Below are 15,686 nucleotides of genomic sequence, written 5' to 3'. Positions count from 1 at the left end.
ATTATAATTAAGTTTATTTCATTTGCAGAGGCTATTATAAAATATGTGTATTTAAAAAATACAATTTATCGAAAGCATAAAAATGGTCTTAATACAGTTTTTTACATATAACTTTTCGTTATAATTTATAGTTGCTGTCAAGACAATCTTAATGACATAAGAACATTTCAACTTACAAAAATTGCTATTAATCTTCTAATTTTCTGAGTTAATTTTCTTAAAAATAAAATCTTGTTTATATTCTATATTTTCTATTTTTACATAAAAAAATCATCCCTTTTCGCAATTTTAGATATAATCTGTATGAGACAAATCTGAAATTGTTGGATCCACATTGCTCGCTATGGTTTGCTTCGTCAGCGAGTCGGGAAAAGCTTAGCTTGCGATTTATCGCGAGTGGTCAAGAGATATAACGACGAAGTAATTAATCTGGCTCTGAGCGAATCGCGAGCTCCAAACCAGATGTCCGACCTGTCCGACAGCGATCGGTCAATGTCCAGTTCTATTTTAACTGCGGATTAAAGCGAACTAACTGTCGACAGCTGTAATAGGTATGTTGGTGTAAAGGATTAAGAGAAACGATGTCATCTCGATGGCTTTCATTGTCATCTATCTTAATTGCACATAATTTGTATTATTTTTGCATCGAAATTGCCTGCCATTAAAATAAAATCTTTTTTAGTTGCTATTTGGTTGAAAAAAATTGTATTTGCTAATTAATTTTATCGATAACTGCTATTTTATCGTAGTTTATTTTAGTAAGCAAGACATGTAATAAAATTGCAAAACGAAAACTAATCTGGATTAATGCGAAAAAAAATTCTAACATGTATGTTTGTCTCTCTAAAACGCTCCGTTGCCAATTATATTTGCAAGCTTTCGCAGCGTTGCCGGCAGAGAACCCCCGTTTACAAAATTTCCAGGGTAAATCCTCGTATATGAAATTCCATAAATTACGCGGCCCCTTGCTCACCGTCACGCGCGTAGCGTCTATTATTATTGGCTCGCAATAGCGAGAGAGAAGAAGAAAAGCGATTCGGTGACGAGTGTCCGTCCGGTCGAAGACACCCCCTTCGCGCTGCCGGATTCACCCTTCGTCGGCCGATGCGTGATCTTTAAGGGGATGTATGTAAGCTGTGGGCGGTAGAGGCGTCGCGCGAAGGAACGAGAGGAAAAAGCGGCGAAACAAGCGAAGGCGTCCTAACGGTGTCTGCTGGTGATGGTGGGGTCGAGATGAGAACGACGACGATGGTGGTGGCGATGGTGGTAGTGGCGGTGTGGTGGTGGTGGTGTAAAATATGGATTTACTTCTCCTCCAGGGCCGCGGCTTTTCCTTCGGGCTCTATCTCTGCGTACGTGTACCTCTGGGCGCGTGTGACGTCATACGTGCCACTACCAACACCATTATAAGACTGGTGAGGGGGATGGTGGTGACGCGGGGGGTGTCATGGCTCGTTTGTTAGACGGGGCTCGGAAGATCCAGAGGGTGTTTTGTTAGTGTTTTCTTTGCATCGTCACACGAGACGACAGTGTTTTGTCTCCGTGAGGAGAGAGAGAGAGAGAGAGAGAGAGAGAAATAAGGCGAAGATAGAAAACGGGAAATGCTTCGGTTAAGCGCGAAGCCGGAATGGCGAGCTTTCTTGCGTCCTTAAACGATTCCGTCAATTTGGTTCTTGCAACACTTCGTCGAGAATAAATTGTTACTGCAAGGTGAACTTGCGTATTATTTTCATTTTCCTTTTTTTGCATGAATCTATTTCTCCGTACGTCATTCGGGATATCCGTGAATTTTATAGAGGATAACTGTGAATGCTTCGGAACAAAAATACAGTATTACAACTGTTTAAAATGTTTTAAATGCCAAAAAGATGTTGCTTTGTAACATTCATTAAATATTACAAAGCGCGCTACTAATTCGTTTCTTTTCTTATGAGTTTCAGTTACTTCAATAATCTTCCGTTTAATATTAATAATAGCAAGAAAGATTCTGCTACTTCTCTCATTATAAATTAATTGAGTTATTCAAATACATTCGAAAAATTTCAGTTTTAATATTTCACAGTAAAAACCAAATTACTATTCAAAAATATAATTTTAGCCCCAAGTGAATCTTAATTGCTTACTTGAATCAAAAGCAAATAAATAATTATACAAAAATATAACAACTGAAAATTTTGAAGATCCCCTCTTCCGATAGTTCCTTATTTCAAATATAAAAAATATTTGACGTAGGTATTCATCAGCTGATTGTGAGTATATGTAAATCTTAGTCTTACGAAAAATAGGGGAGATAAATAAAGTCTTATCTTAAAGATACCGAAAGACGAAGGTACAGGGGATTTCGTTTATTTCTACCTCTCATTTTCATTTTCACAGCACACGAAGGATCATTATTCTCCCAACACTGCCCGTTCCTATCTATCGATCCGCGCCAGTACTGACATTCGATCTTCCATAGGTCGTTTCCATCCTGTCCGACTATACAACTACCCCTATGTATGTACAATATATCCGTGTACCTACGTGAGTAATTTAAAATGCGATTACTGAAGGGATGTCCTACATGGGAGCGGTGCCTGTGTCGATGGACATAAGAATAGCTAATACGTGGATGGCAAAGGAAGGTCGCAAGAGCGAAGGAGGACGACGGTTGGATGGCTGCCATTAAAAGATTTCATCCACCCTCCCCGTCCACCTCTGCTTCCATCCAACTCGCCCGCGGCACCCATATATAAGGGTGAGTAATCTGAGAGCCATCCCTCCTTTCTTATTTTAACCATCGCCTCCCTTTTCTCGCTTTCCACGCGTTTGCATTCGTTCTTCCGTGAAAAGGAAATAGCGGCCGTGAAAAAAAAATGGAACGTGAGAATGAGTGTGTGTGCGCAGTTTGTATCGGTATATATATTTTATGTCTTCATAAGGAATATTAAATTGATATAACCGAGATTGGAAGAATTATTGTGCTTGTACATGATTTAATGATAATTTAGATCGGTAATAAGACGTGTTATTATAAAGACAATGTTAAATTGTTTCTTGGAAATGGAGAGATATAAAAATGATCCCTCAAAAAACATATTACAACAAATATTGATATTTCTCTAAGATATCAAATAAAACGTGAAAACGGAATGCATTCATATACATATAAATAATAAACAATTACTGCAATTTTCCGAGTAATAAGTCGAATAATTTTGTCACGCGTATCTAATTGTCTCGTAATCACACATGGAAAAGTATTCTTCCTATCGTTTGATTGAGCGAACGGCGTTCTTCTTTTTTCCTTCTTCGACGCACGGGTGCATAAGAACGACAGAGATATACGAGGCTGAAGGCTCGAGGACGAGCGAACGCAGACACTGCACCTAAGGGATACGTAAGAGCCAACCAGCGCACACGTACGGATTACAGAGGGTAGGATTGGCAGCTCTGATCAATATTCGATTTTTGAAATATCTCCCTCATTCTCTGTGCTATCCTCCTCGTCCGCCGCCAACCCTCCGCCAACCTTCCCTCGAAAACCCACCCCCTCGCGGAACGTTCCTCGAAAGCTCGATACTCCATTTGTATTTTTAAACTGGAATCCCTATACTCGCGCGCTCGCGTGTATGCGCCCCCGTGCACGTACGCGCACGCAGACGACGACACGTCCAAAGCGTCCTGCCACCACCATCGCCATTCGCCATCACCATTACCACCGCCGGCGGCGGCGTCGTCCTCCGCCACCCTCTACTACGTCGACTCTCTCTCTCTCGCGCGCTCTACCACCCCTCATCTTCTCTTGCTTCGCCACCCGTCTTCCAGGCTGTTCTTCGCTCTACCTCCTCTTTCTCCCTTCTTCCTCTCGCGCTCGAGCCTTCTCTTCTTCTCCGGTGTTATGTGTGCTACGAGCACGCTTGCGACTCGGCGTGTATGTGTGTGTACGTAGGACTGCCTGGGGGCAGGGGCATACGATCCATCGGAATTTTAAGGAAATAGAAGGACACTCGATGCATACCGTCGATGTGTAGTAATGCCTCGGTGTTGGTGGTCGCGCGTGTGAGCGTTACAGGGCCGGCGATAGCGACCAAAAGCGAGATATGAGATAACGATTCTCCCCCCAAAGAGTGCATTGACACCGACCGTATCTCGATTTAATTGTATCGCGACGTTGCGTATGCATGGCTGAGGAACGATTCTTGTATAATCATCGTGGATAATTGAATTCAACTCATTTGGAATTTTTTAATGAGTTTATTCGGACCGATCAGCTGTTGTTTATTCATTTGAAAATTCTTTCTATAAATTTGAATTCTATGTCGTACTCCATTGTAATTCAGGTTTTGGATTAAATTTTTTATTGATACCGAGCTTCGAATTTATCTTTTGAAATAATCTAAAAAATCAAGGCCAAATTTTTTCAAAATCCAATCGCACGATGCAAGGATCCACAAAGATGTGCCTATCGAGACAAAATAAATGTTATGTAACTATTTCAATGATTATTTCGTTCGATATTTCTAATCGCGTTATCGATACGATATTCTAATTATAAATTGGCTCTTTTGTCTTTATTGACAGCTACGATATTGAAAACATAGCGATTCGTCGCGAATGATATAACCCGGTTACCTTCTCAACATCATCACCATAGTGATTCCCAAACGTACGGTGGATCAATTTTCAGTTGGCCCAGTACAAGAAAGTAGCTCTTACCGGTCCTGTGCGTCTTTATATCTCGTCCTGAGAGACGCACACCCGCGTGCACTTAGAAATACGTCTGGCGAAATACAGGCGCGCGCGCTTGTTCGTTCGTTCGTTCGTTCTCTCGCGTTTCAACGGAGGGATGTAGATACGTGTGTACTCTTTCTCTCTCTCTCGAGACGCGAGGTACCTATAGTCGTTCCTCTTTATCCGGCGAATTGGAATTTCTCGCCGCGGATAGAATTCTTTCGCCAGAATCACGAGGCGCCCGATATATATATATATATATATATATATATATATATATATATATATACGCGACATCCCGGGCGTCACGTTGCGCGGGCGCATTATACATACACAATGTGATTCATCAAAACGTGGTTACGCGACCGATCGTATATCGGTGCCCGTCTGAATTTGTATCCCCGAGATGTATTTTCCGAAACGAATGGCAACGCGAACGCGATTTGTCCGCTCTACCGCGATATATTATAATGGATGCGATCATCATTTGCGGCGATGACACCTACGTGAGTATGCCGATCATCCGACATTGTTGAGACAAGGCTGCACCGTAGCGTGATAATACTCGATAAAATGTCGATCGCGTTACTCAACATGATGTTTATTGTTCTTCAGAAAACTGGGAGCAATGTCTCGGAAATGCTTTTTCTTTCATGCTTTCATTTATAAAGTGAAATGTGCACGTAAATGCTTTTTTACGGATCGAATCAAATATTATCAAAAATTATGTGTATCATTATATATTAATTTAATAAATAAATTTTTATTTTATAGAGAGAATGCGATCAATAAAAAAAATTAGGACTGAATAAGTTTCATTTTTATCTATAGTAGCATAAGTAGTATAAGTACATTTTTACAAATCTAGTAGTATAAGTATATATATATCATTCGAAAAAAGGCAAAACTCTATCAGTGCAAGAAAATTAATTAGACGAAGGAAATGAATCGATCTTAGATTGATAAATATGGACATTTAAAATAATCTCGACTCCGTTGCGTTTTGAAAAACGCGTCATTACCCCGAATCGTAAATGCTTTTTTACTGATCGAATCAAATATTATCAAAAATTGTGTATCATTATATATTAATTTAATAAATAAATTTATTATATAGAGAGAATGCGATCAATAAAAAAAATTAGGACTGAATAAGTTTCATTTTTATCTATAGTAGCATAAGTAGTATAAGTACATTTTTACAAATCTAGTAGTATAAGTATATATATATATTATTCGAAAAAAGGCAAAGCTCTACCAGTGCAAGAAAATTAATTAGACAAAGGAAATGAATCGATCTTAGATTGATAAATATGGACATTTAAAATAATCTCGACTCCGTTGCGTTTTGAAAAACGCGTCATTACCCCGAATCGTAAATGCTTTTTTACTGATCGAATCAAATATTATCAAAAATTGTGTATCATTATATATTAATTTAATAAATAAATTTATTATATAGAGAGAATGCGATCAATAAAAAAAATTAGAACTGAATAAGTTTCATTTTTATCTATAGTAGCATAAGTAGTATAAGTACATTTTTACAAATCTAGTAGTATAAGTATATATATATCATTCGAAAAAAGGCAAAACTCTACCAGTGCAAGAAAATTAATTAGACGAAGGAAATGAATCGATCTCAGATTGATAAATATGGACATTTAAAATAATCTCGACTCCGATGCGTTTTGAAAAACGCGTCATTACCCCGAATCTATACCGTCTGCCCCGGATGCGGTCCGCGCAGCTGCACCGACCGCCGTCGATGCAGCGATACCGGGCGATTAATTAAACGCGGGCACGGCGCACAGCCGCTCATTAGCGGGCGTCGATTGGCTGCTGGCCGGTCACGTGACATCCACGTTGGTGGTACGGAGTGGACGCGACTGGGGGTCAAACCGGAGAAGGGGGTTGCTGGTCGGTCGGGGGCGAAGAAGGACAGACAAGCAGTGGCGGCGGTGGTGGCGATGGTGGATCGGGTTGGGGTTCGGTGGGGCAGCACTGCACATTCGCTCAGTTGTTTCTGCCGACAAGCAGCCACGCCCTGCCCCTTTCGTTCCACTAAAGGCGGATATCATGGGATTAATTAAGACGCCCACCAACAAATGATATCACGCCGCTTTCGGAGCGCCGTGTTCCGTCTCTCTCTCTCTCTCTCTCCCTTTCGTTCTCTCTTGGGGAGCAAGAGGGAATGTTAATTAGAAGAGCGGAGAACGGAGAACAACGCCCGATTGGAGATATTACGCAACGGGGGTTGGTTGGCTCCGTCCGTTCGACGTCTCTACCAGAGACGGTTTCGCGTAGTTCATGGGCGGGACGCGCGGAATAATTATAAAACCAATTAAGGAAAGAGAGTCTACGAGAGAGAAAACTTTTCACTAGGAGATTTAACAGGATCAACGAATGGAGCCGCATCTCATTACGCGGCGCCGATTGTCCATGTTATTCTTGAATAGCGCGCCCATTATGGTTTTCCGCGTGGAGCCAATTATTACACAATTACATTTCAATATAATTGACATTAGTTTCTCATTATCTTACAAACAGGATTCGATGATGAATCAGATTAGTGGTAAAGATATAAAATTATTGATGGATACAATAATGGAGTGTATCGATACATAGTTGATAATTTTTTTCTACTAATTTAAATGACAAAACAACATTTATTTTTCTGCCACAGCTGTTGCGCATTAATGTCTTTCAGTGAGCTCATTAATGCTTTCTAGAGCGATTGAATTTCACGAGAAATAGAAATTCGTAGAAAATTTGCCACTGTCATTCTTTAGCGTCTCGACTAGCTGTGCCATCTCCTTTGTCGCGAGCAAATCGGAATGTAGATTCGATGCAAATTGCCCGAATGCGCCTTCGAGAGGGCTCGATTGGCCACTCGGCGAGTCCGTAGATTGGATTGCCGAGCGCAACGGCTAATCACGCAATTACTCTCGACTCGGCTTTAATTTTATCCTTAATTAAATCCAATTCTGCGGAACACGAGCATATTGGCGAGGCGCTTCTGCGACGAGAGTGTCCCCGCGGTGTTCGCAATTTCGAAAAAGTCGGGCATGGGGCGACGTGTAATAAATTAGATGAATTTTATTACGCGCAACGATCGATCAATGTGATCATCGCGTTCATCTTCATCCGGTGCTTTCACTCAAGCTGTGATTTTATTAACAACAGTAATAGTATATGTCGGTTAATTTGCAATTTGCTGTATTCATTATACAATTATATTGAAGTTCAGATAAAGTTGAAAATAGACAGAATTAGAATTTAATAATAGAAAAGTATTTTTTTTTTATTTAAGTTCGTATTCTGATTCTAAAATAGATCTGACCAAAAAATTATCAGTACATTCTAAGACTCTGTAAGATTATATGTCAATACAAATAATAATAATAAAAAAATAAAATACAAATTGTAGTTACATGATTACTATTTAAAAAAAAATAGAATAATGATAATTAACTCTAATAATAAGGAAGATATATTTTAAACATATATTTTAACGTAAACTCATTTGATAAAGTGTCACATTTTACCCGCAATCATCTTTTTTTTTTTTTAATAACGGCATAATCCGTTTCTCCCTTGTCAAGTCGCCAGGGTTCTACAGGGTAGTTGACGAACGACCCTGTTGACGTTCGCCCTTTCTATCGCCCGCTACAAAACGAAAGGAACCGAACAAACTTGCCCTGGCCGTCGTCGAGGCCTTCATATTTCATATTTCGAACACCCTCGATCTCCCTCTCCCACGTTCGCTTGTCTCCGTGTTTCTGTAAATATACGTGTATCGCAAAACTCCGAGCGAGATTAATTTCTGATCTAAGCCGAGAGCCAGGCAACTCCTCAGGGACGCTCAGTGAAAACGGATTTTCGCGAGCAAAACCGAAGTTTACAGAGTGGATCGTCCCGGCAACGACGCGTCGTATTTTTATTTTCATAGAACCGCGCGCTGTCAATTTCACGGCTTCGTTTGTCGTTGATTTATAGTTCCGATTTTGAAAATTTATATTTCAATTCACTCTACTGAGCGAATGGAAGAATGCCAAGGAGGCGTTTTAACTTATTTGTCTTACATCATTTTTATAAGAATATACGCATATTGGGCTTTGATTTATATAGAATTAAAGCTAAATTTATTAAGTTACACCGTTTTCGCCTCATTCTTTATCTAGTTGATCAATTCTTCGAGTTATTGCAAATGTCAGATAAAACATTTTTAACAGATGTGACAAGACTTGAATGAAAGTATCGTCGTGATTTGAACGTATAAGACAGAGATTTCCACGATTTGCGCAAAGCAAGCTCGACGAGCGAGAAAGTAAACGAGCCCGGGCTTGTTTCTTCGCGGCTTAATTTAACGGAGCATGGAACGGGAAGGTAATTTTGTTTAATTTATTAAAACCCCGGAGGGAGACCACCGTCCGCGCCGCCCAGCTAATGACGTAATCCTCTAAAAAGTTATAAAGTTACCGAGTTCATTTTTAAAAGCGAGCGCACCCTCGCATCGTCCAACTACCTCCGCCATCTCAGCTCCCTTCCTCCTCATCCCACAACGATGTCTCTTGCCGGAGATACTTACGGTACTTTTTATTACGCAGTATTTCACGTCCGACGCAAGTTACTTCTGCATATTTATACAGGTGAATAACTAGGCTCTGTCTCCGCGCAAGGGCTGTTTCAGCGAAATGGAGGAACGATGACGTTAAAAAGTGGCGAAACTTAATAGAAAGGGAAGGGAAGTATGATCGACGCTTAACGCCAAAATTTTTTTCCCTTTACATTCTCATCTTTTTATGTCGTACGTAAAGAGAAGTGAGCAGCGAGAACATTATTTTCAACATATATCTGTCTTTTTCGTTAACATTGTATTTTAATTTTTTATTCTAATTAAAAATGAAAAATATCTCATATGATCATTTACAGAAATTTTAAGGTCTTCAATTTCAGCTATACTTTCAAAAACGGGAGTTGAACCTGATAACTATATTTGATTTTTGAATTTACATAACGCCGCGATACGATCTAGTAGTACGAGCGTTTTATTTTTTACGTTAACGAAGGGAGATAATATTTTCCACGCGAATTTTACTACCAAACTCGCGCATTTTGAAAATGCCAGTCGCCCGATTGATCTGCCGAAAAATTGTTCCGTCCAATCGGCACTGTGAATGCGCGTCGGATTTCAAATTCAAATTTCGCTGCAATCGAATTAGCCGACAAAAGAGCCGTTTGATCCATCTCGTCGAGCCTGTGGCCGCGGAACCCGTACAAAGCAGAGGCCCCAATTATGAATAATTCGGAATATAAATTCGCTTAATTTCATAGGCCCGAAGAGCGAGAGAAAGAGAGAGAGAGAGACAGAAGATGAAACGGAAATTAGGGCTAACGATACTGGTCCTCGATTGCCTTTATCTTTTTCACCGTGTAAATAATATAGCGAGAATTTTGCTTATAACTAGCGATGGTATCTTTGCAATTTTACATAATTAAATAGAATACTTTGGAGTTTTCGCCGATCCACATTTTGCAATATAATAAAAGTAAATTTTTTCTTAACAAAATTGAAGTGCAAATAATTATCAAATTAATAATGCTTATATGTCATGAAAACAAGAAATTTAAAAAATTTAGCGACTTTAAATTCCAGATTAAGTAAATATATTTAAATCTTGTTGTAATTAACTTTGTCTTTCATATTTGGTGGGCATTAGCTTTAAAAGTTTCAATAGAATATAAACATATATATATATATATATATGTGTGTGTGTACAATATATATTTAAAATCATTTCCTTCAGTTATTTATTTCAAGTTTTTAATACTACTTCTGATTTTTTAAAATATAAGTTTCACCATAATAATGGTACTAACGGCATCAGCCGATTTTATTTATGAGACCCTAACTAATCCGCTCATGGGTAGAAAGAACAGCTGCGCACGCTCTTGGATTTTAATTTATTTTTTGATCAGAAAAAAAGAAATCGAGTCACCTGCTATCTATGCTACCAGTATTTATCCAATTGTTCACCCACGCATTACCAATCTGTCATTATACTATTAGTTTGATGTATATATGACATACAAAAAATGAACAAAATAGTTAATTTGATTAGTTTTTAATTTGATTACTTTTAATCTTGTTTTATTTCTTTTTATCAGTCAATTATTGCTTTGCTTGAAGTTATATGTATATATATATATATTCGCAACTCATTCCATAAAGTATTTATTTCGTTTCGTGTTCTTTAAATTTTGTAAAAAATTCTATAACATTTTTCTCTCAAAAAACGTAGTATTTTTATGAAATCATTTTATGTTCATATACTAAATTTAAAAGCGTAAAACTTGACAATTTTAATTACGTTTTGCACATAATTTTGCATAACTTCTTTTGTAGAAGAATTAAAAAGGAAAATATATATATATGAATGAATAAAAAATAATCAACAAACGAATATTTTAGTACAAAATGTTAGCAATGAAAATGCCACCTTTGTCTGAACTCATAAAACAAGATCCAGACATCCTCTCGTTACAAGGATAGGTATCATGGAGCACCACTGGTAGAAATTTACTGAGAAGCATTCGCCAAGGTGAGCATTTTTTCTCTTCTGTTTGATTGACTAATGTCAGTCACTGAGATATCTTGAGACTCGCCATGGTGAAGTTCCATTTGGTATGCCATGTAGAAAAGTACAGTCCCCGGAGAAATTTTGTGTATGAATACTGTATCAAGTGAAGATTCACGGCGATGATCACGGATTGTAAAATACAATCCTAACTTTGTGACGTCTCTTTCGCGATTTTACATATTCTTTTATATTTTTTTTAAACCTTTTATAAATATATACTGGGCACATTTTGCTTGCGACAAGATACATTTTGTTCCATAAAAATGATTATTTGTTAAATCTCTATGCTATTATATATACATATATCTTTGCAAATTATTCATATTTTATAAGAATCTGTTTTCGCAGCACTTATAAAAGAAAATGCTACAATTAATATTTTCTTCGCAATACATGTGCTGCATGTACTATGTATATCTGTATAAAAATAGAAATAATTCAAAAACATGAAGAATAATACATATTTCATAATCATTATACTTGAAAACACTAAATTACTATATAAAGATTTGAAAATATTTGTGTAAAGAATAAAATGTGTTCAGTGATACAAATAATAAATAGAGCACGCGACAAGCGGAGATAATAAGTAGTTCAGATAAATGCGTTGGCAGAGCAGACGCGTACGCGATTTCGCTTATACTCGAACGTGAGTGTAAGTTCGTACATACAGTAAGTATAAAACGGAGTCGCATGCGATGATGAAGAGGAAGAGGGAGAGAGAAAGATAGAGAAAGACAAGCAGGAAACGACAAGCAGAGAACGATTTGGGTAAGGAGAGGGAAGAAGAACAGAGGGTTTAGTGTAGGAAGGCGAACTGGCGACCATCACCAAGTCAAATCGTCTCGCAACGCGCCAGCGAATAATCTTAAATTCAAATTAAGAACGGGTCTACAAATTTAAACAATAAACGATCAGATTCGCCGCGATTCAAATTTAAACGCGGCGGAAAAATAGATTTAAAAAAAAAAAACGCGCATTCGTGACATTCTCCGATCTTACCTTGACCACTATGTGCGTGTTATAATTTCAGTCGTTTTATCGGTGCACTCTTGCATATTCAAAATTACTAAATATGAAATTAAGAAAAACAGCATACAAAAATATATTAAACTTTTGTATATTAGCCACTTGGTAACCCATGTATGATTCATGACTTATATCATAATTTATTAGTCGACGCAGATAAATACAGCTATTACATATATTTATCTGTCTGATTTATTTTATGTCTTATATCTGAATATTATATATAGATATTCAAGTAAAAGAATATTAAATTTTTACAATATTTATTGTAGATGGAGATCAAAATCAATTTCCTAACTTCGTCAATCGACGCTACGGAAATTCAACCTTGTTACGGGACGGAAAAAAAAAACAGGAAAAAATATTTTGGTAACCTGCCGACCACCAAAAAGTGAGTCCCTAATTCGGTGGGGCCGATTCGCCGAGCGAAATGGGGTGTCGAGAGAAAAACCCGAGGACGATTCAGCGGAAGGGAGACGTTGGAAAAAAGAAAACGATGCGATATATCCTGAGCGTTGGAGGAGGACAAGATACCAACGCGAAGGGATTCGCGGTGATAGAGGAGGCCGGCAAGGAAGAGAGGCGAGGGACAAGAAGCGATCGGAACGTCAGATCGGATCTCGTTGGTGAATCAAATTTGGCCAAATAAACGAGGAGACTCGGCGAACTAAAGAAGGGGACCTGCGGGTGAGGACTTGGAGGGCCCGCGAGAACAGTTGCGCTTCGTGCGTGCATTAGCATGCGGGAAGAGCAGCGAGAAGGGATGGGGTTGAGAGGGACGGAAGAGAGGTTGAGACTTCTTGGGAGCGAGGGGCAAAAAGGTTGGCAAAAAGGGACTTTTCGAACTTTCTTTGTGTGCTAAGCAGCTTCCCGGGCTACTTCGGCGGAAAGCAGGACAGGGCGCTCTGTTCTTTTACGTGTCGTTTCATCACCGATACCGAGCGAATCGGGGATTCGCGTAAGTGCAAAGGCTCCTTCCTTCTCCCGCCGATCGTTTTCGAGTCTCATAATCGCGAGCGGCGCGAAAGCGAACACGCCGAGAACGGATAATCTCGGGCTTGTGAGATCTACGCACTAAGAACCGGCGTCTCTTACATCAAAATAAATTTTATATGAATTTTTAATTGAAAATTATGACTTTTTATTTAATTACATAAATAATATTCGTTCACACGTTACATAGGTAAATTACGTGGATATTTTATATAAATTTTTAATTATAAATATAAATTTGTCTGATTATGAAAATAATATTTATGCGCATATCTCTTCTCTCTCTTTTAGGCTTTTATTTTAATCTTCATTCAAGATGATCTCCTATCTTCTCTCAAAGACGAGATTAGGACAAGATAAAAATTATCGGATAACTATAATCAATATTATATAAATCGGTAACGATATTATTAAAATAGGATAATTAAGACGCTTTAATATATGCGTTCATAAATTCGTGCAATTTTTGTTAACTGTAAATTTATTGTATATTTTTATTTCTGTAATATATAGCTGTAATCTAGAAGAAGATTGTGAAAAGTGACACTTCTTTGAATTTTAATGCACGCGTTTTATCAATTTTTGTCATTATCATATTTATAGTGCATATATTTTAATCAATAAGTAGGACTTATTATTTTTGCACTAGCTTGAATCTTAAAATAATTTATATGCGCACATGTGTATATATGTGTGTGTGTGTATATATATAAAAGATGTACGTAAAACTTTTGATCCTTGCGCCTGTAGTTAGACGACCAAAAAGTACTTATGCTGATGGCGTAGTATGCCTTTTATGCATAAGATAAATAATTCTGGCATAAATTTACTCATTAAATATGCGCCTAAATATTATTTTCATAATCAGAAAAATTTATATTTATAATTAAAAATTTATATAAAATATCCACGTAATTTACTTATGTAATGTGTGGGCGAATATTATTTATGTAATTAAATAAAAAGTCATAATTTTCAATTAAAAATTCATATAAAATTTATTTATTAAATTTATTTTGATGTAAAAAGCTTGGAAGAGAGCTTTTATTTTCAATTATATATTCCTGACTTTTCTTTCCTCTCGGAGGCAAATAAATGATAAACTTCTATCATTTTGAGATACGCCGCCGAAGCCACTTTTCTCGATGTATCGATGCAGGACGCTTCGATATTTTCCCCCTCTCTATGCATATACACACACACACATACACATACACACACAAAAGTAAAAAAGATCCTACATGGAGTATATGACGGAATAGTTCCATATAGATATATACGCGACACGCCGAGCAGCGCGTTATCATTCATTGCATCTCGAACTTTTGCTCGCTTTAAAGAAGCCTGTTGAATATTAAACAACAGTGTCAACAACGAGCAGGTTCAATGTTTTTCAAGTTATCTATATTGCGCCAATGTCGTCGGTAAACATTCATGCTTGCATTTTCCCATAAGTAAGCAGATAATCACCTCCTTTTCGTCGCGACGAAATTTTCATGAATTTATGATCGATAACGTTTCTAGTATCCTTCGCAGTAATACAAATAATCCAAGCGTAATAACGTAAAAAGAAATATCAAATAATTAATTCCAGTAAAAAAGTAGGAAAAAAATCGATCGAGTGAAACAGAATTATTTTGACATAATCTATAATCATGAGGGGTTGAATTTAAGTGTCCGATCTTCAATTAATAAAATTACTTAGATGATAATATCGTAGAAGTGAATATTTATGCTCGTGTAGCTTCACACGATTACCGATATCGGCGAAGTTGTTCATCGTGAAACATTCACGAATTAATTTACTTTTATTAATGCACAGAAACGCGTGCGAGCGAGAGAACCGAGAGGAACGCTGGGCAAGGGCGCGCATGCGACGCCGCGTGAATTTAAATCGTCTTCTTAAATGGAGCGCCGGTTGTCTAGCGGAGAGATCTCGCGCACGTTTCTCGGACACGTTTCTCTTAGGGGGACTTGTAAACTTGCTGATATCGTTACATGTGTAAACGCACAAAGTCTGAGACGATCGGGAGACAGTAGTCCGCATTCGAGTGTCATCTGCATGTCATTCATACGGAGAACGCGCATTTTATATAAGATAAATACGTTGTTTGCACGCTCGCAAACTGTGCGTAATCGGGAGATTTCGACTAATTTCAAATCTAGTTTGTCTTTTCAATCCTAAAATTTAATTCTATAGGTTGTCTTTAAAATAATATACCATTACTTTACTGCATAGAATCTCAATTAAAAAAAAAAATATTGAATGACTTTTTAATAATTAAGAAAATTGTCAAATTAAAAAAT

At 37.7% G+C, this 15,686-nt stretch overlaps 1 long non-coding RNA gene across 1 annotated transcript in view; it reads right to left on the bottom strand.

The window, feature by feature from the left end:
* The window catches only part of LOC114942113 (uncharacterized), a 187,256-nt gene that overhangs the window by 143,744 nt on the left and 27,826 nt on the right, over positions 1-15,686 (bottom strand). The window lies entirely within an intron of this gene.

The sequence above is a fragment of the Nylanderia fulva genome, unplaced genomic scaffold (genome assembly GCF_048542155.1).
Source record: "Nylanderia fulva isolate GAGA-0341 unplaced genomic scaffold, ASM4854215v1 Scaffold1, whole genome shotgun sequence".
NCBI lineage: Eukaryota > Metazoa > Arthropoda > Insecta > Hymenoptera > Formicidae > Nylanderia > Nylanderia fulva.
The sequence above is the reverse complement of the archived record's forward strand: the minus strand, read 5'-3'. Positions and strand labels throughout refer to the sequence as shown.